Here is a 21,998-nt window from a genome sequence, read left to right on the forward strand (position 1 = left end):
CTTCATTGGCAACCAGTGCAAAGACAAAATGATCGAGAAATTTTATTCATTACCTTTAAGACACGTATTGGACTAGCGCCTAGCTGTATCTGAGCTTTTAAGCCCTCATGAGCCCGAGCACAGCTTGAGATCCTGAGGCAGCGCTGCTCTGGTCATTTCACAGTCTAGACAGACGAGTACGGATTATCAAGCTTTCTACATCTGGGCCTCAGCAGACTCTTTGAACAACCTGTCTGATGAGATCAAGCCAAACTCTTTAAAAACTTACTTTAAGAACTGCAATGCCTTGAACTGCAGTATGCTGTTAGCATCTGTTTTCTATTGTTCTGACTGCCCTGTGCTTTTGCAATTCAGAAACAGTGTTCTTGGTTGCGACTTGCTTTAATTTCCCTTTTAGATTAGCTTGAAAGGTAAACTTGCATTTTCTCCACTACAAGAATTTTGCCAACTGTACAGAGGGACATGCTCTTCTAAGTTGAAGCCTGCTATCACTTTGTTTCATCCGACTGTGAATTAGTTTGTCAGTTTATCTTTGTATTTCAGCTGTAGCCATATACAGTATATATTTTATAAATTCTAATTCAAGACAAACAAAGGGAAAAAATGAACAAATAAATAAAGAAACAAAGCAGGGCTTGTAAAGCTTTGTAGTCATTAAACTGCCTCCTCTGGTATTAAGGGACCTATCTAGCATTTTTATCTAAGAATACTACTTAGAAAATATGTATTATTCATGTGTGTATAGACATTATTTACTGCACCTGAACATAATCACTGTACAGAAAATCTCTCAGGCATTATCATCATAATTTAAAGGAAAGTTCAGGTTTGTAAGACGTGAGGTCAGACTGTTAAGACATCCAGTATTGATCGTGCTAACACAGGGTCAAATTGGCGAAGCTTCCAGTACAGAGGGAGGTAAGGTCAGACTGAATGGGTTATCTCGGCTACATCTCTGTACCAGGACATCAGATTGTGATGCTATCGGTTCCAGGAATAGCCCGGTGAGGAGGAGATACAAAGGTCCAGTTCATTAGCAGAGAGCCTGTCACAGTGACAGACTGCTCTGACTGTTTCCAGAAGCATGGTCTTAACCCACCAAAAGTTAGAAATAGAACAAAATCTCACCAGTAAGGGAGCAGCTATAAATATAAAAAGCATAATTAAAAGGACAGTTCCTGTTTCCGAGCGTTAATTAGACATTTCTTTGGCACTGAAACTAGTTCAGGGAAAAAATAGATGACATGGTTTGGCTGTGTGGTAATAAATGCTTCTTAAGCTTATCCAGGTGGTGGTTGCAAAAGGAAACGGAACATCGCCAAAAGATTTTTCAGCTACCACCAAAATTTTCAAAAAGTTTGACAGCACATCTTTCAGTGCTGCAGAGCTACTTTGCTCTAAAAGACCTATAAAGTGCGCCAGGCGAAGTTTTGCCAGGAGGGCCCCGCTGGTTTACTACAGAATCCAGTTCATATGTATCACCCATAGCTAAAAATATACAGATACCAATATCAGAAGTCACCGTTCAACAGAAATCATCTCATGTCAGTACGTTTGGCAACAGATTTTCACTCATATTCCAAAAGCATTCCCTGAAGCCTATCAACACCCAGTCGACATCTAGTCACACACTTTGTTCTACGGACTCATCCCTTTGTTATCACATTTTGTATATTAATATAAAGTATTTCGCTTTTAATTCAGTTTTTCAAAGCTTAATTTTGTATATAACAGATGCACATATGTACAGTTCACAGTAATCATTTGCTGTGACATAAAAAACATCTGCTCTTGTACTACCTTTCACCTGCTGTTCCACTTTCCCTACATGGGAACAATAGAAGTAAGAAACTTATTTTGATTCAAAGCAATATGCAACATGAGCATGATTTTATAATTTAACATATTTAACACCTCTTTTAATATATCACACAATACAGTCGTTTAATTGCCAGGGAACCTCCTATTCAAGTTTCATATTATTGAAGTATTTATTAAATTGCTGTGACACCAAGCAGGGCCGGGCGACATGAATAAAATCAAATATCACAATATTTTGGACCAAAGACCCTAATTGACAAAATTGTAGGGATGACCACTGGTGCTTTCACAAAGTATTAACAGAATGATATTGTTGATAAATAATCATCAGTAATGTGGGTACAATGAAAAATTGGGTAGAGAGGGCAAATAACAGCTAGAACAGTCTGGTTTGACAGGAAAAATGCAAAAGTCTGTATCTTGAGCCATTGTTTAGAAACATGTTGGTGCAACATGGCAGACTCATGGATAAAACCAGATGTAGATACCAGCGGATCATTTTAAGATAACGAAAACACAACAACTCTTATTTTAAGGTGATTATAAACGAATGAAAACATTTATATGAATAGTATATACCATTTCTGTCAATAGTTCCTTCCAAATGTTACACACTTAACCTTTAAAACCAGGAAAAGAGAACACTTAGCCTATGCCATATCACAGTAAAATGTAATCCAAAATCTAAGACGACATTTAGTCTCATATCATGATATCAGTATAATATGAATATACTGCCAAACATAAATGCTGATTTAGGACTTAATTTAGCCATACTGCCTAGGCCCACCCTACCAAACCAATGCATGTTTACAACGTTGTGTGAAATGACAAAAGAAGTTAAAAACAGCGAGTACGAAATGCATAATCCATCATATTCCAAAAGCTGTCTCAGGAAAAATGTCAGTGAAAATCCTGACATCTTAACTCCCCAGATATACACGGTGAAATCCATCTGCTGTCAGTGGAAGTTGAAAGAATTCACATTCAAAGATTTTCAAGTCGTTCTCCAGGGTCCGTCTGTCCTTGCATTGCAGTTTATTGTCTTCAGTAACGTTATGATTTCCTGTGTCATCTATTCACAATGTTTACTCCCAATAGTGGAGACGCTCTCCCAAAACTGTTGGCATATTAGAGTCACAATGTAACACTTTACCTGACTATTTGTGACAGTACTGTCAGACTATGTTTGGGTGTCAAAGATTTACACACTGGGGTCGAATTCACGGTCTCTGACTTATTCTAGATGCTGAATCCATCTGCACATTGAATTTCTGAATCCTGTCAAAATGCTCACACGTCTGATCGAATGCATGTAGACAGGGTTGTGCAGAACCCCTCTCTTCAGAATGAGGAGCTGTTTGCGTGCTCCTCTTCTGGATGCACCGCTGTCTCCTGGTGCTGATGCCATAATCAGGACTGACACAGGCACATGGACCATAATCCCCATTGATTAGAAACCTGAGATCAAAGGCTTCCACTGCTGTCACTCTCACCTTCCGTCTCCACTCTGCTTCTGCTGCTCCTTTCTTTGCTCTGCTTTTCTTCACTTGTGAATGTCTCTGAGTTTGCATGTTTGTCTTGTGTTTGAGGTTCACCTTCTCATGCTCATATTCTCACCATTTGACATCAAAGAACATCCTATCCAAAAATCATCCTTTGCACCTGTTCAAATAGCTAATGTTGACACTTAGGCTTTAATTCTGCTAATAACCAGAATCAAAGAATAACCTGGCTCATTCTGATATGAATTTTCTTCTGCGGCTTCAACCACAAGATGTTTAGTAGTTTAGCAGATTCCAAATCATGGCTGGTGCTGCAGGTATCTCAGCTTCTCACGTTTAATGACTGCAGGTATAATAAAACTGTTAAGTCAGAGGAAAGGTTAGCATTAAAAAAACAACAGTGCTGAAAAAACTGGCAGTCACCGTCTCACTTGCTCTCTTTGCTTTTCTTCCTGTCCTCCATTTACTCCATTTATTCTCTCTACTGCAATCGCCGTTTCCAAGTATTCCATTAAGGCGACGAAGATGTTATATGATCCTCCAAACAACTTCTCTTGTTCATTTAAATTCTCTTCTGTGGAAAACAAATCTATGAATATATTTGCAGACACTCCACTGCACTAGGATGTGGTCTTCGGTGTTAACCTCATATATTTAAGATCAAACCACTGACATCATAAATTTCTGAGCCTCCAGCAAAATGGAGCCATGCGCACACAAACAGCATTTCAACGCAGCACAGTCAAACCAGCTCAAACTTCCATTCATGCCTGATGATTCAAAATGTACAGAATTTGTGGTATATATAATGGAACAGTTCATATAGAAGTTAACGAAGTGCTGCAATCACATCAAAACTTTGCAGAAAAGAAAAAGCACTGCAAAAGTCGACCCTCTTCTTCTAACTCTACCCTGCAGTAACGTGAATTAACATAAAAGTGTTTTTTATTATTGTCTGTTGCCCTTTTTTTATTACAGTAGGTGAAAGGTTGCATTAAATTGCATCTAAGTAATTAATATGCACACAATTATTCCACCACAGCAAAGTGTGTGTGAATGGTCATGGAGCATAAAACTGAGAGCTCCTCCTCGCAATCCTGTTTAAAACAACTTTAAGTGTTATTTTCATTATCCAGAGAAAATTATTTTAAGAGGAGTTTTGGAGCTTGGAATGTATCCTGAGGATACCTGTGACGCTCCTGATAATCAGCATTCAAAATTAAAATCTGTGCGGAATATCTCGCCAGTCCTGTGTGTAAATAAGCACTCTAGGTCGTGTACCTGTGCTGTCAGATCCCAAGGCTGAAAATTTAATTAAGTGATGAACATACCCTTGCTGGTTAACCCATGCATAATTAGGCAGAGCAGTGTAGCATATTCCAAAATCAGAGAGTGCAGATGAAATGTACATATCGTTTCTAAGGCTGCAATGCATTCACCAAAAAGAATGACTCAGTAGTCTAACAGAAATTGTCATAAATGCACTGAAAGGTTTATTTTGTTTGCACTACAATATATTTATACGATATGAAAATGTAAATCATAGGGAAAGTGACTGGTGGTTTAAAGGGCAACTCCATCTGTGTTCTTTTACAGGTTTTTCAAATGGAAACTCCCACTGAGCTGCTAACAACAGCTGTGTAAGTTAGAGCATTAATGTCCTCCCCCTCAACCTAGGGGTTCATACTGTATGTAACAATGTAATCATGGAGAAACCTGCATCAGGTCACATGGAAAACATATTCAGAAGCTACAGAATAATCTAAAAACCTCAGACCACCATTTACATGACTTTAGTTAGCTCTGTTTGTGCACCTTGTACACTACACAGTAACACTTGGGATTCTGATAAGAGCCGGTCCAAGCAGCTGGTGGTATTTTAATTTGGTGCTAAAACAACTACAAAACACAAACCCAATCTCAGCTGCAACATCCATCTTGGCTCCAGACATGGAGCCACAAAACTTTCAAAACAGGGAAATCACACACAGAGAACGGCTTGCAAATGACATTGAGACAATGTCATCTTTGTGTCACCACAAAATTTCGAGGCCATTGGTCTGGCAATCCAAAGATTGGTGCCATTTTGTGTTGTTTTTAAACCACCTGACCCCAGATACAGTGTAAGTGTTGTTATCTATATTTACTGTTCTGACTGCAAAAAAAAGAATGCGTGCAGTTTTCTTAAAATTAGATTTGAAAAACCTTTTCTTACAATATCACAATATATTGAATCATAACCCCTGTATTGTGATACGTATTGCATCACCAGGTTATTGCCAATACTAATAATTACTGTGGGCCCTGATTCCCACCTCCATGTGCGCAGTTCTTACTGGTTATAATTTGGGGTATTATCCTTTTGATCTTGAAGTCTGAGGCATTCATGCAAAAAATACCAGCAATGAGTGATAATCATTAATCAAAGAAAAAAATCACAGAGGCCCGACTGCACAATTTAGAGACGATATCTTACTGTTCTCCAAGTAGAAAAACATTAACACATGATTACATGCTCTGTGGTGCATGTTTGCACTGGCTAATTCTTTTCAGTTTACCAAAACAATCCTTGTAAAGTCTGAATGGAAACAGTCAGTGACTCACACAGTCAACACACGATTTAATTGTACAGCATCAGTTGGTCCACAGTCAGGTACTCATATCTTGAGTTTTATCTGTCTGAGTTTGTTGCTACCCCTCACTCTGGCTGTCCAGAGAGACAGACAGATACAGGGGTGTGTGTGTGTGTGTGCATGCGTGTGTCCACCAAGTGATAGAAGAAGTGACAATGCATTTGTGTTCCTATTAGACAGCCAGTTGTGGTGATGAATACATACATGGAAATTAGCCCAAGATGAGGGCTAATTGTCTGATTAGATGTGCTTCAGGTTGATAGATGCACAATAAGCCCATGCACATAAAGCAGTCATTAAGGAACATTAGACCATTAAATTGAACATTACACTATAGCCAGGGGGGAAAATATGGATGTTCATTAATGTGTCTCAACACGTAGGAGTGAGTCTGAGTTTGTGTGTGTGCACAGTACCTTTTCTGTGAGCACTTTGTTCTCTTGTTGCCAGTCTCTCTCTGACACTGCACCTGTCCAGGAGAGGGGAGAAAAATTGAATTAGCATTATAGCAATTACACATTTGAACTGCTTTCTCCCAGACTTAAGAATACAGCAGTCCCTGGGAAGAATTTGAAATGCAAAGTGCTTGGTGGTAAAGACGCACATGCTGTAGAACTCTAACATGGCAGATGTGTTTATTACTCCCACTCACTGCATAACACAAACTGGGATGTTTGCAAACCACAGGTAGAAACATACATGTAAGCCTTATTCTGTCTTCTCCATCTCTTACAGTGTGGTATTGTTTATTTAAAGCATCAAGATGTTATTGACACTTAGATGTAAGTCAGCATCGATATTCAAAGAGTAAACAAACTACAATGCCTCTAGTATGATCATAGAGGAACAACTGGGCCCTGCAGGAAAACTTAAGACACAAACACATGCAGATTTTATACACACACAAATAAAAGCACACACATGCAAGCAAGACTGGACACACACTCACAGCATAAGTACGTACACTCTTCCCTGCTGAGACAGAACAGGACCATATCGAGGCTCTTCTATCAACACTGAAAAAGGAAAAAGTACTCGTTTGCTTTCCTCGTCTGCTGTGCTGCTGAGGGTTTTTTCTCTTGGAGGCAGCACACCTCCCGAGGCACACTCACTCGAAACACACACATGCAACACACAAAACCCGAGCCCCGTTTGCTCTTGAGGGTGTCTCGCTCACCCTCTGAGAGATAAAATGACATGCTTTGCTGGCCGGGTTGTTTTCGGCTCAGAGGAATTGCAAATTCTCTGAGAATGGTGTCATTTTCACTTGGGTTTCCTCCAGCGAAGAAGGCTGATTAAATAAACAAAGGAACTTGGCTCCACTGTTAGTTCTTCAAACATAGTAAGAGAGAAAGATACTCATCTCTGTTTGTCCTCTTCATGAGGGAAATCAACATGCTAATGTAGACTGTTTACACATTTAAGTAACATTTTCAGAATATGATTATGTATTTATTACGTATTTGATACTTTCTTGGCAGTATGAGGACTATTTGACTTAAACTCTCATATAAACCCAGAAGGCAACTGCAGTAAACAAGTTCTCCAAACTAACCAACAAATATACAACATTTTTTGTTAGTGCTGTCCAAAACAGTTACCCCACAGTTGGCTGTCGCCAAAAGGATGAATACTGTATGAATGTTTTCTGATCTGCCATCACACTGATTACAGTTTGATTAGGTTTAGGCTATTTGGGGGCAGCAAAAGGAGCTGCCAAACACTGACATGTAATAAATTTGAAAAAAGTATAAGCTGCTCAGTTTTGACAGCTTTATCGAGTTCTCTTTTATGAAATTGATTTTTAAATGTGTAAACAATCTTGCCCCAGCCGTACTTTGTCCATATGTCACAAAAACAGACTCAGACAATAGAAGCCACTAGGGGATCAGCAAATGGCAACTGCAGGGTGATACGGTGGAAAAAAACAACTTTTGGTCAGACATCCTTTGTGATAAATGGAACTTCTGGAATGCTCCACCAACATTTATAAAAGCAAAAACTGATCTGAAAACATTTAGTGAAAAGATGAAACACTGACCGAAGCAAACATTGATCACTGATTTCTGTTTATGCACTTCACTATTTATCATGTACTTAATTCTATTCATGAATTCTTGTTTTCATGTCATGACCTTTAAGCATAAAGTCCTACCCAGGGACAGGGGTTGCAAATTAGCCTAGGCTAAAAACCCCACATGCAACACATCTGTATCTTGTTACTGCCATATTCTTTTAGCATAGTTCCTGATATATGGAGTAATAAATGACTTTTAACTCAGTTTTTGGTCTCCACCAACTACTGAGAAAGGTATCTGGCTTTTTAGTTGCTAAGTGATAAACCAGCTTGTTGTTTACGTTGCCTGTCTGTTGTTTGGTGCCGAGCAGGTAGTGTACAGACCATTTTACCAATGAAAACAGCTGTTCTGCTTGGCTGCTGGAGAAGACAATGATTAAGATTGTTCCAATACCAATATCAGTATCAGTATCAGAAATGCCTCCAACATGCCTAAAATGCTGATATCCGTATCACTAAGTATGCAAGTGTATGCACTGAAACATGTTCTGTGGCACTGATTTTTCTGTATGTATTTGTTCATGTTTTACAAAGGGCTTAACTTGAGCTAGGCCACTAAACAATGACAGCAAGCATATCGCATTGTTATCTGAACCACAGTTACAGTTAATACAAAATATTGATTATAGAAGCCTCAAAGTTAGAAAACAATCATGGTCATGGTTAAAAGAAAACAATCTTGACAGTTGGAATAAAATGGGAAACTAACAGCTGCACCTTCAACCTCCTCCCTCAGAGGTTTTGCAGCCTTAATAACACTGTCCACCTATTTACAAGTGACAAACATCATTCATTATTCACACTGCAGCTAGAAGTCTTTGTCAGTTAAACATAAACATGGATGGATCAATCATCATGAAAAATGCAAAAGTATTTTTTCCTTTTGAGGACAGTCCTGTGTTAGAACATGTTGCAGTAAAACCAAGGACCATGATATGTGCTTCAAAAAGTAATAACTATCAACAATTAAAAAAAGACTATTTTCAGTCTTCTCAAAAGATAAGTGACATCAACTTTCCCAATACTCAAGCAAAGGTATTGTGAAAATTTTCAAGAAATCTGTAAAGGGCATGTAGTACTTCCTCTGTGATAATGTTTCCTCTGCACACACAGACTTCTGGGTACATGCATTCAAAAATACTTAGATACCACAATATGGAGATGCAGAGATACGGACTGAGAAAGCCATATTCTCCAGTAATTCATTCATAAACATCACAGCAGACATCTCAAAATAATTTGCATTACCGTGCACACACACAAATACACACAGGCTTTTTGTTTAACTTCTGTATGCTGTCCCACTGAGAGGAGAACGTTACAGATGGTCCTGTTTCCCTCCTCAGACAGCTTTGTAGTTGTGAACGCAACACAGTGGAAGGCTTTTGAATGTAAATCATATTATATTCCTGCAGTTTATGCTCTAACCCAGCAGCCACCGAAAAATGCTGCCATTGCAAAAAAAAATCTGAGCATAAAAAAGTAAGACAACAGAAATGAACGTGTATAATAAATCATTTGCATTCCTCCATCTTAGTTTGAGTCTAAATAAACAATAGCAGTGAGTTTTATAGAGAACGTTGGGAGAAATGGATTACTGATGGAAGTGCAATGTTCCGATGAAACAAGAATGAGAACGGAAATCATATTTTTGGCATCTTGATGTCACGAAGTCTTTGAATTCTTATAATTCACACAGCATGGTGTGAAGGAGTTGGCTGGAGGGATTTAGCGTTCTCTGTTTGCTGACGTGTTTCACAGCTCTCATCAGCTGTATGTTCAGTTGTGTAAGCAGTGGATTTAACACAATTAAAAAGTTGCCAATCAAAGTGCTCAGTAGACAGTGACATACAGTACAGTATGTAGTTTTGTATTTGATTTGAATAGCAGCAGCACTTCAATTCTTCAATTGAGGCGTATTTATTTGACTTGTATAGATAAAAGATTCGTTTCTCCCTGAGTGTAGACTTGCAGGCACTAGCATCACAAGATGACAGCAGTCTCACGTTGCTTTTTTACGTGGTACAAAACAATTTAGCAAATTTTTAACAAAATTTGACAAAAGTTCTGATCTTGGAATAAATCTTGTAGTGACTACAGCATCATCAAAGTTTTAATAATTATGTTTCTGTATGGCAGCATTATGGTTAAGGTTAGTGAAAGCTTGTGTCAATAGTCATTAGATACACAATATGTTTACAATTTAATCAAAACCACAATCTTTCCCTAACCTTAACCAGTGTGCTTTTGTTGCCAAACCCTGAGCCCAGATGGGACTCAGGATGCAAACCCCAGTCTCCGGTGTCGCAGTCCTGTGCTTTTGTACATCATCTTTTTGCCCATCTCCCAGTCACTTCAGCTCGGTTCTTAAATGTAATGCTTCATTAACTGAAAAAACATGTTGCCTCTGAACATAATCCAGATGAAGATTATATTTTTAATCACAGCTTAACTGGGAAAAACAATTTTGTACTACACTGGGCGCCAAATTCTGAAAAATATTAAGTCTCACCCCCCACCCAATAAATTATTCAGAAATAGATTATGTAATTGAAAATATCTATATTTAATAGAAGCCAACACAACTTTTGAAATAATTCACACATAAAGATAACACCTTGTGAAAGTTTTGTGTATGTTGCCCCTAATTATCCTTCTCAGTTGTCTGAACTGCTTATGTAACTTCACTGTCAAGGGGTGAAAACAGGTGATGTGTAAAAGTGCCGGGCAAGTCAATATGTGTGTGTTTGTGGCAAACACTTCATCAAAACTTGTTTAGTCATGTTACTGAGTAAATGATGTGTGCTAATTGTGTCTAATTAGATGTGCACCCTGAGATCTGACTGCATGAATGTAATTTCTCAGAGAAAGGGTTTGTGCCTCAATGAAAAATGAAGGATTTAAAAAACGCACGCACGTCTTCTCAGTCCTGGACCATAATTTGCTTCCAAAGCAGCTGTGATGTCAGAAAATAATGCTCTTGCATACTCGTCTTCAGATTTGAGGTGCGTACAGAGAAACTCACTCTTCAGCAGATGAAGGTGAAAGCAGCCTTTTAGTTTTAAACTGCAAGGTGAAGGTTACACATCCAAGCAAAGTAACAATAAACGAAACACAGTTCTGAGTGGAGGGGTTAAAGCTTAATACTTTCTGGAACGCTAGCAAATTGGCAGGCTTAGAACTGTACTCGTAAACAATTTAATTGCATATAATACCACTGAATCTCCCAAACCAAACTTAAAGCATTTTCAGACATAATATAATGTGGCTTCAAACAGTCTGAAGACCTTTTGGCATGCATTTAAATCTAAAAACACAAATAAGTTAATGTATATTATTGTCTATACTCCTACACTTCAACATAATTCCATACTGAATCTGCCCAAGCCACAACATAAATCATATCACCTTATTGAATTGAAAAAGTATGAAATATCTCAGATGATAGATAGTTGGTATTTAGTCAGGATGGCTCACAGCCACTAGTGAATTCTAGACTGTGTGTGTGTGTGTGTGTGTGTGTGTGTGTGTGTGTGTGTGTGTGTGTGTGTGTGTGTGTGTGTGTGTGTGTGTGTGTGTGTGTGTGTGACAGAGAGAAAAACAAATTGAGAGACAGAGAGACACAGATTGAAAGATGTCCTCTCTTTCTTTCTCACACACTCACACACACAGGCTCACACACTCTATTGTAGTCTACAGTGAGTTTGGATCTTGTGTGTGAATTAGGCTTGTCTCTCAGTGTGCAATTTTTTATCAGTGGACGATCCCATTTCCGTTGTGTTGATGCAGCAGATGGATTCCCTCCCACTAACCATTCATCACTTGCCACACCAAAAACCTGCCTTTGCCCCCTTTACGCCCATGAAAAATGGGTTTCAGACCATCTTTTTCCCCCAGAAAATAAAAGTCGTTTACTGTGTCATCAAACAGGTTTCATTACATGGTCCTGCTGGAGCTTTTTGAGCAGAAAAAGTTTTCATTTTATTTTGTGTCTCACAGCACAAAGTGAGAGGGAGAGGATGCCAACGGGGGAAACTTTAAATTGGTATGATCATTAGTGGACAATGAAGAAACACAAAGAGTGGAGAGAAACTTTTAATCCAAGTTATTAGTCTATAAATGCTTATTTTTACTTAAAGTAACATTGTAGAAGGATTATCCACGATCAAATAATTATCATGTTTAGCCTTGACTACTTAATTAAATATAATATTCATTTATCAACATTTATAATCACAGTAATAAAAAAGATATTGGTATTAAACATTTTGCTCAATAAGCATAAATTTTCTGTAAAATATAACTTGAATAAACAGACGATACACAATCCTTGTGGCTTTTCAAGGGTGCAGATCTCATTACAACTTAGGGGAGGGACAGTTGGACCGACTGTTTACAAGGTTCTTTATTAGCAGGAAGGTCAGCTCAATTTATGTGAATTATTAACGATAAAATACCCTCTGCTCCCAGCAGTCTTTCTATTGAGTTGACAGACAGTTGACAGACTAAACTCCATTCAAAAAGCAGATGTTTTACAGTAGGGCCACATTTTTCAGATCAGGAAGCACACCTGTGGTGTTGGTGTGCAGCAGTGAAATGGGTCCCCGTTGAAACACTTTCCCGCCGCGCACGTTCCGGATGTTGTTTGGGCTATTCACCGGTATGACGGTATATGAAAAATTCATATCATAACGAAAATAAAGACCGATTTTCGGTACGAACCGGTATACCGCACAGGCCTAGCATGTATCATACAAACTGTTGCAAAATAACCTCAAAAACTACTCAAGGAGAAATTTGAGGGAAATACTGAAGACATTAAAGAGAGAGAGGTGTCCTCTAAGAAGTTTTTTCAATTACTGTGCACAAATTTAAAAACTTTGCTGACCTTTAAATTCAGAAAAAACATAAAGCAATGTGATAAAAGCAAAGTCACTTCTTGTTTTGTGTACAAATGTGAAGTCTTTTCACTGAACTGATTTCAATACTGAGACAGCCTTGTGTTTTAAATTATTCCATGCATAATTATTCACATGATAAAGAGGGATTCAATTTAGGGAAACAGCATTCATAACTCATGGCAGCAGCGATGAGGGCAAAGGGACGTTTTTCTCTTTCTGCAGACGTAATTAGTAAATCGTTGAATATACGTAGATGTTTCAAATGTCAGGATTAATTTAGAAATCCTGTCAGTGAAAATAATAAAGCCAACATTGTAAGTGACACTGTTAACACTATGAGCTCATTTTTGGGATTGAGGGCAACTGAAAATGAGACATTTGTTATCTTTGCAGAGCAGGAAATGAAATTCTGACTTAACTATACTAATAAGGATAATACTGCTGTTGCTCAATGCCTGTGCGAACTAAAACTGTAGGGATGCACAGCTTTAAAAACTTTGATATGTAGTTTGTACTTGACAATGTTCAGTAAAAAGGAGAACTATTTTAAATATGTATGACACATTAAGTTTTTACCGGTTCTGTTCAGTTCAGGGTTTTGGAGTCGATTACAGAGGCAGCGCAGCACCTCGTCTGAAATAAAGAGCACTTCCGCCATCGACCTTTATGAAACACTTTAATGAAATATTTACGCTAAGCGTCAGCCGCAAGAAGCAGAGGTAGCGAAGGCCACATATTTAATAAGCAAGGTGCATGTTTAGACCATCACTGCATTAATAAAATGATCAGGATCTATGTGATTCAGCTCAGGAGGTGACAGTGATTGATCAATCACATTGTACATGCACTTAATAAATTAATGAGAGCGGCATGTCTCAATGTCGGCATAAATGTTGGTTCAGTCAGTCACACCACAAAGCTCTCCACTGCAGAGGAGAGTCTGAATTGAGTTAAGCTTCTAATAGTTTTTCAATTGACAATAACGCACTAATTATAATCTGCAATAACTGTAATACAATAACTGACTATTAAGTAATAACAACAAACTGTTGGGCTGTGCAGGTTCGTGCAAATGTGTAAATGCTAATATGGGAAAATAAATGAATACTTTAATGTTGTGCAATCAACATGATTAAAATTGTTTGATCCGCTGTGTGTAATTTCTTGTCACACAAATCTGACTTGTGCTAGCATGTGATCTAATCAAGTGTCTGGTGGGTTTCAGTTCTTTTCCTGGATGAATTTCAGGCTCAAGACCAGTTAACAGATGGGTGGAGCAACTGGGGACAGAAGCCGTGTCCCCAGTTGGTAAAATGCTAATTTTCCAGTCAGAGCTTAAGGGTGGGGTTCGATTAAGGTTAAAGTAAGGGTAAGAGTTAGGCAAGTAGTTATTATGGATAGGGTTACGGGAAGTCTACAGGAAATTAATGGTGATATTTCCAGCTCATTTTGATTGATTGCAGATGCCAATACTAATATATGTACATATTTTTTTCACCTAATTGCAGAGAACACCAAGTCTCTCCTGTAGTGGAATTAACATATTATTATGCCAACTCTTATCGTGATGGCACACTGGCAGTTATAAGATGTAATGCTTTTCAAAATGTCCACATTCACTGGTACAAATATTTACATTTATACCGATGACATGACAATAATATTGTGCGTCCCAAAATAAAAGTCTATGTAATGTCTCCAAAACTGACATTAAGTAAACATGTGCATATGTGTGTATGTGGGTGTGTGTGTAACTCTGTCTATGCAAATGTTTTCTAGAGTATAACTTCAGCACATATAAGTCAGTATGCTAAATGTTGCTGCAGGGATGTTTACATGGGTATTGCTGAACTAAATTCATATAATGAGGATGCTACATTTACACACACACAGAGTATACGAGCAAACATCAGCTGAACTGAACACACAGACACACACTTAAAACCACAGACAGACATCGAGCAGACCACAGGTCTCAGGCTCAATAAACCCTCTGAATCACTGGGCCTTCATGTTGGACTTTTAATTATGACAGTAATCGATCCCACAGAGGCAGACAGAAGGAGAGATGGGCAAAGAAACTGAGAGACAAGGTGACAGGCAGCCTGAGAGAAAGTCAACAGGAGAGCACGCAGGCCAAGTAAACGAGTGGGCGAGTTGACAGCGCAGATCCACCACCGGCTATCTGATGAATCAGCATGTGAAACAACAAATTAAAAGCCTATGAATCAATCTTTCAGAAATGCAGGTTACAAAGTAAAAGCCTTAAAGTGGAGATCCATAAAACAAAGCACACAGGTGCTGAGGTAATGGCAGATTCATATTAATAATCCATAATTTACATGCTGTTATGTTTACACAAAGTAACAAATAAATGTCACTCAACTACAAAATGAGTCATATAAATCCCACAGTGTGAGATATCATTACTTGACACAGCAACAATAGCCAAGCCAACATGCTTGATGCTTATGGGTATATTATGGGAACCATTAGTTAGCCTCACTGAGGCTTGTCAGCACTATAGGGAAAATGTCTTTGAGCAATCAGCACAAGTAATTAAGCACGAGACAATTTAAATACAAGTGAAATCAGTCACTTAAAGGGTAACTTGAACCTGGGCCCTATTTTCCCATGTTTTTGTGTCTAATGGGGACAACAATTTTTGAAACTGGTTCAGTATTGAGAGAGCACTGCAGCTGGTAGCCAGAAAACTGAGCTGCAATGTAGTCCCTATGGGCAACTGTGTGTTGTCATAGTTAGTCCATTATCAGTTCTTGCTTTTGCCACTGACCAGCTCAAAATGTTATACCAAGTGTCTGACAGCATTATGGAAAGTATCATCACAGAAAGAAACCAGTTTTTAAAGAATAATACACATTCTTTAACCAGAAACAGCTGTTTCATTGCTCTCACAAAACTAACGAGACTCCCTTTGCAAAACTGCAGTTCTTTCATCGTCATCATTGTCATCCTCATACAAAGATTCACACGTTTACAAAGAATGAAGAGACAGAAATAAAGATCTTAGAGATAGCAGTTGCATAAAGTACAAAAACAAACAACCTGAATAAAACATCCGGGCTCACCTCTCCACTGCTCCACCAAACACCAGCGCTGGTTTGGTCAAAATAAACCCTTAACTTACTGCATTAGATGTGAAAATATTCTCCCACTCATCTACCAGTATTTTCACATCTAACTTGTTTGAATGCAGATGATGACAACACTGTTAAAAATTACAGTTTTGCAAAGGGAGTCTGGTTAGTTTAGTGAGGGCAATAATGTAACATGTCTTACTCTTAAAAAAAAAGGTCTCTCTCTGTGGTGACCCTCACTTGATCTCGAGGGGGAATGGGACGTAAACAATGGAGGCAGATGTGGCAGAACAACTTGCTGTGGTAAAATTAATGCTTTAAAGTGCAAAAAACAAAACGGGGGCTAAAATGTTTACTGTTTTTTTTTCAGTCTCTTTCACTTCTGCACTGACATAATGATCCAGATTTTAACTCACAAATATGAAACATGTCTGAAAATTATCGGGGCTACGAGTCTAGGAGCAGTAAATCTGGATCTCCCCTCCTCCAATTCTCAGGAGGGGTGAATCTGAGGTAAATCGGCCCAAGCTCCTGTAGCCTGAGCCCAGCTTTATTTTCACACCTGCTGCCTGCAGTCTCCCTCAATACTGGACCAATTTCAAAAATTGGTGCTTCCATTAGTCACTTAGGCCACAAAAACATCAGAAAATATGGCTCAGGTTCAAAAATATCAAAGTTAACCTACAGTCTTCCTTAAAGTCAACTTGTTGAGGGCACCAAGACATGTTCACTTCAATCAAAATTAAAAAGCAATAACCTAAAGGGCATCAGCTAATTGAATGTGCACAGTAACAAAGAGTGAAGATATTCTGCCTCACTGAAAGGATTCCACAGTACCAAGATGGACATTTGACTTTTCTTTTTTCTCTCTTTTTTTCCTCTTTTCGTTTCGTCTCAGGCTCTGAAGTCCCTGCTCTCTAAAGTGCTCTTATATCACCGAGTGTCAGACAGAGGTCAATATACTAGTTATTTAACTTGTCAAACCAGCTCAAACACCTTTTGAGCAGGTAAATACTTAAGATGAAAAGACCCATTTACCTTTCACAGCCACGACATCATAAAAAATGCAGGACTTAACATGTGACATTTAGTAGTTTTTGGTTTTTCAGGCCTATTAGGTTTGGAAATACGACTCTACATTTAAGGCTTCAGGCTGTGTTTCTCCTGCTGCTTTGGATGAACTGAAGTGTATCAACCAAAGGGGTGTGCAGAAGAATTAACAGCTGAAATAGTGTGCTACATATCAATATTTCAACCAACAACAAAGAAACAGAATAACAAGCAATCTGTAGGTGAGTCTAGCAGCATTTTTACAAGCACATGCAAATGTATTAATTTTCCTATGGGTCTTGCTTATATAAAACAAGACCTACTCACAATGTACAAGTCTACAGTTGTGTTCTTTTTAGTACTGCCATCAGCAAACTAATTGTTACGCTGTGAAATGTGATGAGCACCTTTAAGCATAACATCTGTATAAATTGATGTATTTCTTTGCACCTTCTTTGTTCACCTCGCTGCTGTCTGGCAAGAGATATAGAAATACCCACTGCTGTACCGCCAGACTATAAAACAGCTTTTTCCACAAGATGTGAATCTTATAAATTCCTTCTTCTCACTCTGTTTGTGAAGATTCTCAGTCATCCAAGTCATTATATTCGTAGAAAAGGTTTTCGTAGGCAACCTTTCACACCTTCACCCTAACGGTTCACTCAGTGGAGGGGTGGGTACATGAGTCACAGGCCTCAAGGTGTTAATGACCCCACAGAGGTTAAATACCTGGAACTCCTCAGTAGTCTTTCAGAACTGAAGAAGCTTGCTGGATGAGAGGCGAAACGACTTCAAGAGTCCAGTTGCCTTTTCTACAAATCCTTCTCACTTCATCAAAATCACCAGCATCACCAGCATCTATCTGGGTTTTTTTTGGCATTTGTTGAATAACAGCTGTGCGTACGTCTGACCAGGTAGATGATAAATAACAAAATAAAGAGACCGAAGAGCTGAAAAAGGCAAGGAACGAAGCTGGCTGGCTGTCATTACTTCCAATGTGTCTCCATCTTATTTTTAACCTTACTCCTCTATCCTGTCCATCTCTTTCTGCCAACTAACACTTTGTCCATCCAGCACATCAAAATTCACAACAAAATCTGTTTGAAACAATTTGTTTTGCCACAGTAATACTGATGTCAAACCTTCACCGATGTGTCTTTGTCGAGTATTTTACAACAGCTTTGTACGTGTTCTGTCATAGTCAAGGACCAGAGCCTATTTTATAATAAAGAGCATGTCAAGTTAGTTTGAGTTGCAAAGTATTTGCATACTCCCACCTTAAAAGCACTGTACACGGGGTTTATGGAGAAAAAAAAAAAAAAAGAGGAGGAGTGTCACTTTGCTCTCTTTTGGCTGCACTAGTAACACACACCATTTCGTCCACTCACCACATATACTGCATATTGCACACCTTATATTACACACTGAATTCCCACTGCCCTCCATCATTCAGTCTTTCTCGCTACATCTATCTGTCTTGTGCACACACACACACACACACACACACACACACACACACACATTTATCAGCCTTTCAAGGCAGCACAGTGCTGGTCAGAGCAGTGCAGAGAGGTTAGAGCTGCAGGTCTGGCCACGGATATCCTGCAGGATGACTGGGATTGTGAAGAGAGCGTGAGAGAGAGGTGGAGAGCACCACTCAATCAATTTCTATTGAATCTCACTCCAGTGGGAACATGATAAGCGATGCAGACCTAAGGGATATAACAAGCCAGTGAATTTCTTTATATTTGAAGGAAAACAGCCAACTGGGCTCACGCTAAATGGTGAAATTGCTTCGCAGTACTCTATCTGACAGTTGGAGGATTTGATTAAATAAAGATTTCATGAAGCCATGAGATTCTTTTATTAGTTAATTCTAATAATTAGATCAATTCCAGATCTAAAATTATATTCAGCAAGATGTGAACTTAAAAAGAGCAATGAAAAGTGTAGTATAATAAACACAAAACTGTACCCTTGTTAAGCACTTTATGACATTCAGATAGTAAGTAAACATTGAGATGTATAGTGTGCCCCATTTTGGCCAATTTTCCTCACCACAGAACACTTATTAGAGCAGTCAGAGAAGTAAAAATACGCTGAACCTTAGTGGAATGAGGAATTAGAGGCTCTGTGGCAACAAATTACAGAGAAAAGACTCCTTAAGTGCAAAGAAAACAAGAAAACCAAAAGAAGATGGGGAAGGCATTTTAAACGCTTTCAAATGCGCTGAAAGTTATGTAAATGCAGGTTTAACCACGGATGCACTTTGCATGTTGAGCAGGTACAAATGTAAAACCAACAACAATGCTGGCATGAAATTAGTAAATTAGGTCCCAGGAAGGTTAATCGTATTCCAAATGCAGCAGAATTAGAAAACGTAAGTGTAGCTCTAATGGCAGTGCAGTATTACAATACTGAGAAATTCAGTGTTCAAGTGGTAATATTTCATTGTTTAATCACATTTAAAAGATGGGTATTTTTAAAATGGAAATCAGTGAAATGAATAATGACTGCTACAGCTGAAATTATAAAGATGCAGAGGTTTTAAATCCTATAAACTTTATATTTTTGAGTAATCCAGACTCAGAATCTGAACTGTAGAAAAAAAAACTAAACAGAACCAGACTATTGCAAATTAAATTTACACCACATTCATAGGCTTGCTGAAATTCAATTTGTGGCCAGCCAGGTGTGACTGAATCATGAAACATGGCTGCATTCACACGATCAGTCTTCATCGCTGATGCTGCCTGATTCAACAAACAAATGGACACAATATATTCTGTCTTGCTTGTTTTGGTTTTATACAGGAAAAGCAGATTAGTTAAGTACACATCCATACCTATCGCATTATCAGAGCAACCAACTGTGATAGATTAATGATGCCTGAACACACAAATTCAACCTGAACAAATCCAGTCCTTGAGGATTTTTTTTTTTCATACTCTGTGTTGTGCATCCAAAAATACGGCACATTTGTAAACCAGAAACTGAATGTATGAACCCATATCTAATGATTAAATGATTAGTCAAGCTACAAAAAAAGATTGCCAACTATTTTGATAATGATTTGAGTCATTCTTTAAGCAAAAATGCCAAATATCTGCTGGTTGCAGCTTCACAAATGCTCTAATTTGATGCTTTTCATTTCTATGATTGTTAACTCAGTATACATCTTATGGGGTTTGGCTGGACAAAACAAGACATCTGAAGACATCACCTTGGGCTCTGGGAAGCTGTGATGAGCATTTGTCATTATTTTCCATAACTTTATATACACAAATGAAAAGTTTTAACTAAATCTCACTGCCTAAAATAACTCTTGTGGTGGACTCCTGAAAGGTCTTGATCTATATTTTGTTGTTTCCAGCTTGTTTCCACTGTGGAATTAGTTCTGCAATACCTCAAAACTGCCATAAAGCCCTAAATCCCTAAATTGACTGTAAGGTACTACAGAAAGACAGATGCATGTTCAACTGTATGAGTCCTGCATATGAACTATATCCTTTTCTTTTGAATAACAGACCTTCCAATAATCTCAGCAGATGGTTCTGCTTGCCGATGAGCAAAACTGCCTTTGGAAAGTAAGAGGGCGCTTTGATAAAAGTTTTTCTATTACCTCAGTTATTCAAGCAAAACCGGTGAATCAACTCTGCATGTTTCACTGATTCCCGGGAACCCTTTCATACGTTTAACAGTCATCTGCTAGAATACAGATTAAATATTTTCAGCCAGTAAGTCAATAAGGGTTTCTATAAGAAGTGATGTGAGGCCAGGGTGTGCGCTCTCTCCAGTATCGTCTTCAGTATGTATAGGGTATATTATTACAGTATATGCTGTGTATATAGGGAATGTAGTGGTTTTGTGTTAATCTTAATCATACTTCAATAAAAATACTACATGTATAGATTTATTTATGTTTTACTCTGGCTAACAATGCTGTCATATAGTCAGCAGCAACACACATGGACCAGTTCACACCACAGCCACACCGCAACACTACCCGGAATATATGGTATGAAGATCGATGCACGTAATGCAGACCAAAGTTCTCAAATGCGAGTTCTGCCCAAAAACTTTTAGCTGTACACCGTTAGCAACATGAGCTGAGAAGAGCACATCAAGCTGAATGGCGTGCAAGTCAGTCACGCTATGATGATGAGGGCAAATAAAAAGTCACAGCTGGAAGACCTCTTTGTGTCCTTTAAATCAGTTCTTTTCGATCACTTTGGGTTCTGAGTCAGCTACAGGTTTATGATGTTTTGAGTTCTGGATAAGGTGAGGATGGTGCGTCAGCAATGCTGTACAGCTGTGAATGGAAACACAGTGAAAATGGTAATTTTACTGTTTAATACAGTGCTGTACATAAATGTTTGGGTGCTTTTAATATTTAAATGAAGCCGAGGTGAAAATAATTTATACACTCCTAATGCATAAGTTTTCTTTTTCATTCTTCTACTAATTTTGTGTTGTCAAGTTTTATAACATCAGAGATGCTTTTCAGTTTTATAGCCTATTATGACCTGTTGTCTTTTTGTGTCTGCTCAGTGACAGTGTAATGTTTGAATGTTTCTTATTTTTATCATAACAGTAGTATAGACAAATCTGACAGCCAGTCGCGGCACCAGTATTATTGCGGTGACATGTTGTAATGTCTGTCAAACTCGGTGTTTGCTGGTCATGTCTAAAAGACATCTTGCATGGACCTGATACTTCACTGAAGCATGAATACATTAGGCTACATTATGTGGGCCACAACACAGTTTTAAAAGCTGCACATTCATGACAAAATTGTCTCTATTTTGAGTTGATCCACTCGTTAAAGAATAGTATATTTTATGACAGCCCGTGCAAGTGTGACTCACGAGCCTGAAACTATCTTGAGGTTCTTCTCTTTTCTGGACGTGACG

The 21,998-nt window shown here is 38.4% G+C and overlaps 1 protein-coding gene across 3 annotated transcripts in view; it reads right to left on the bottom strand.

Moving 5' to 3' along the window:
- Window positions 1-21,998, bottom strand: part of tnr (tenascin R (restrictin, janusin)) — a 238,688-nt gene that overhangs the window by 123,983 nt on the left and 92,707 nt on the right. For all 3 annotated transcript variants that reach the window (XM_084733239.1, XM_084733240.1, XM_084733241.1), the window contains exon 3: window positions 6,376-6,428. The gene's annotated coding sequence lies outside the window, so the exon portion shown is untranslated. The remainder of the gene's footprint in view (window positions 1-6,375; window positions 6,429-21,998) is intronic.

Source organism: Lutjanus erythropterus, chromosome 12, assembly GCF_056507025.1.
Source record: "Lutjanus erythropterus isolate fLutEry1 chromosome 12, fLutEry1.hap2, whole genome shotgun sequence".
NCBI lineage: Eukaryota > Metazoa > Chordata > Actinopteri > Lutjaniformes > Lutjanidae > Lutjanus > Lutjanus erythropterus.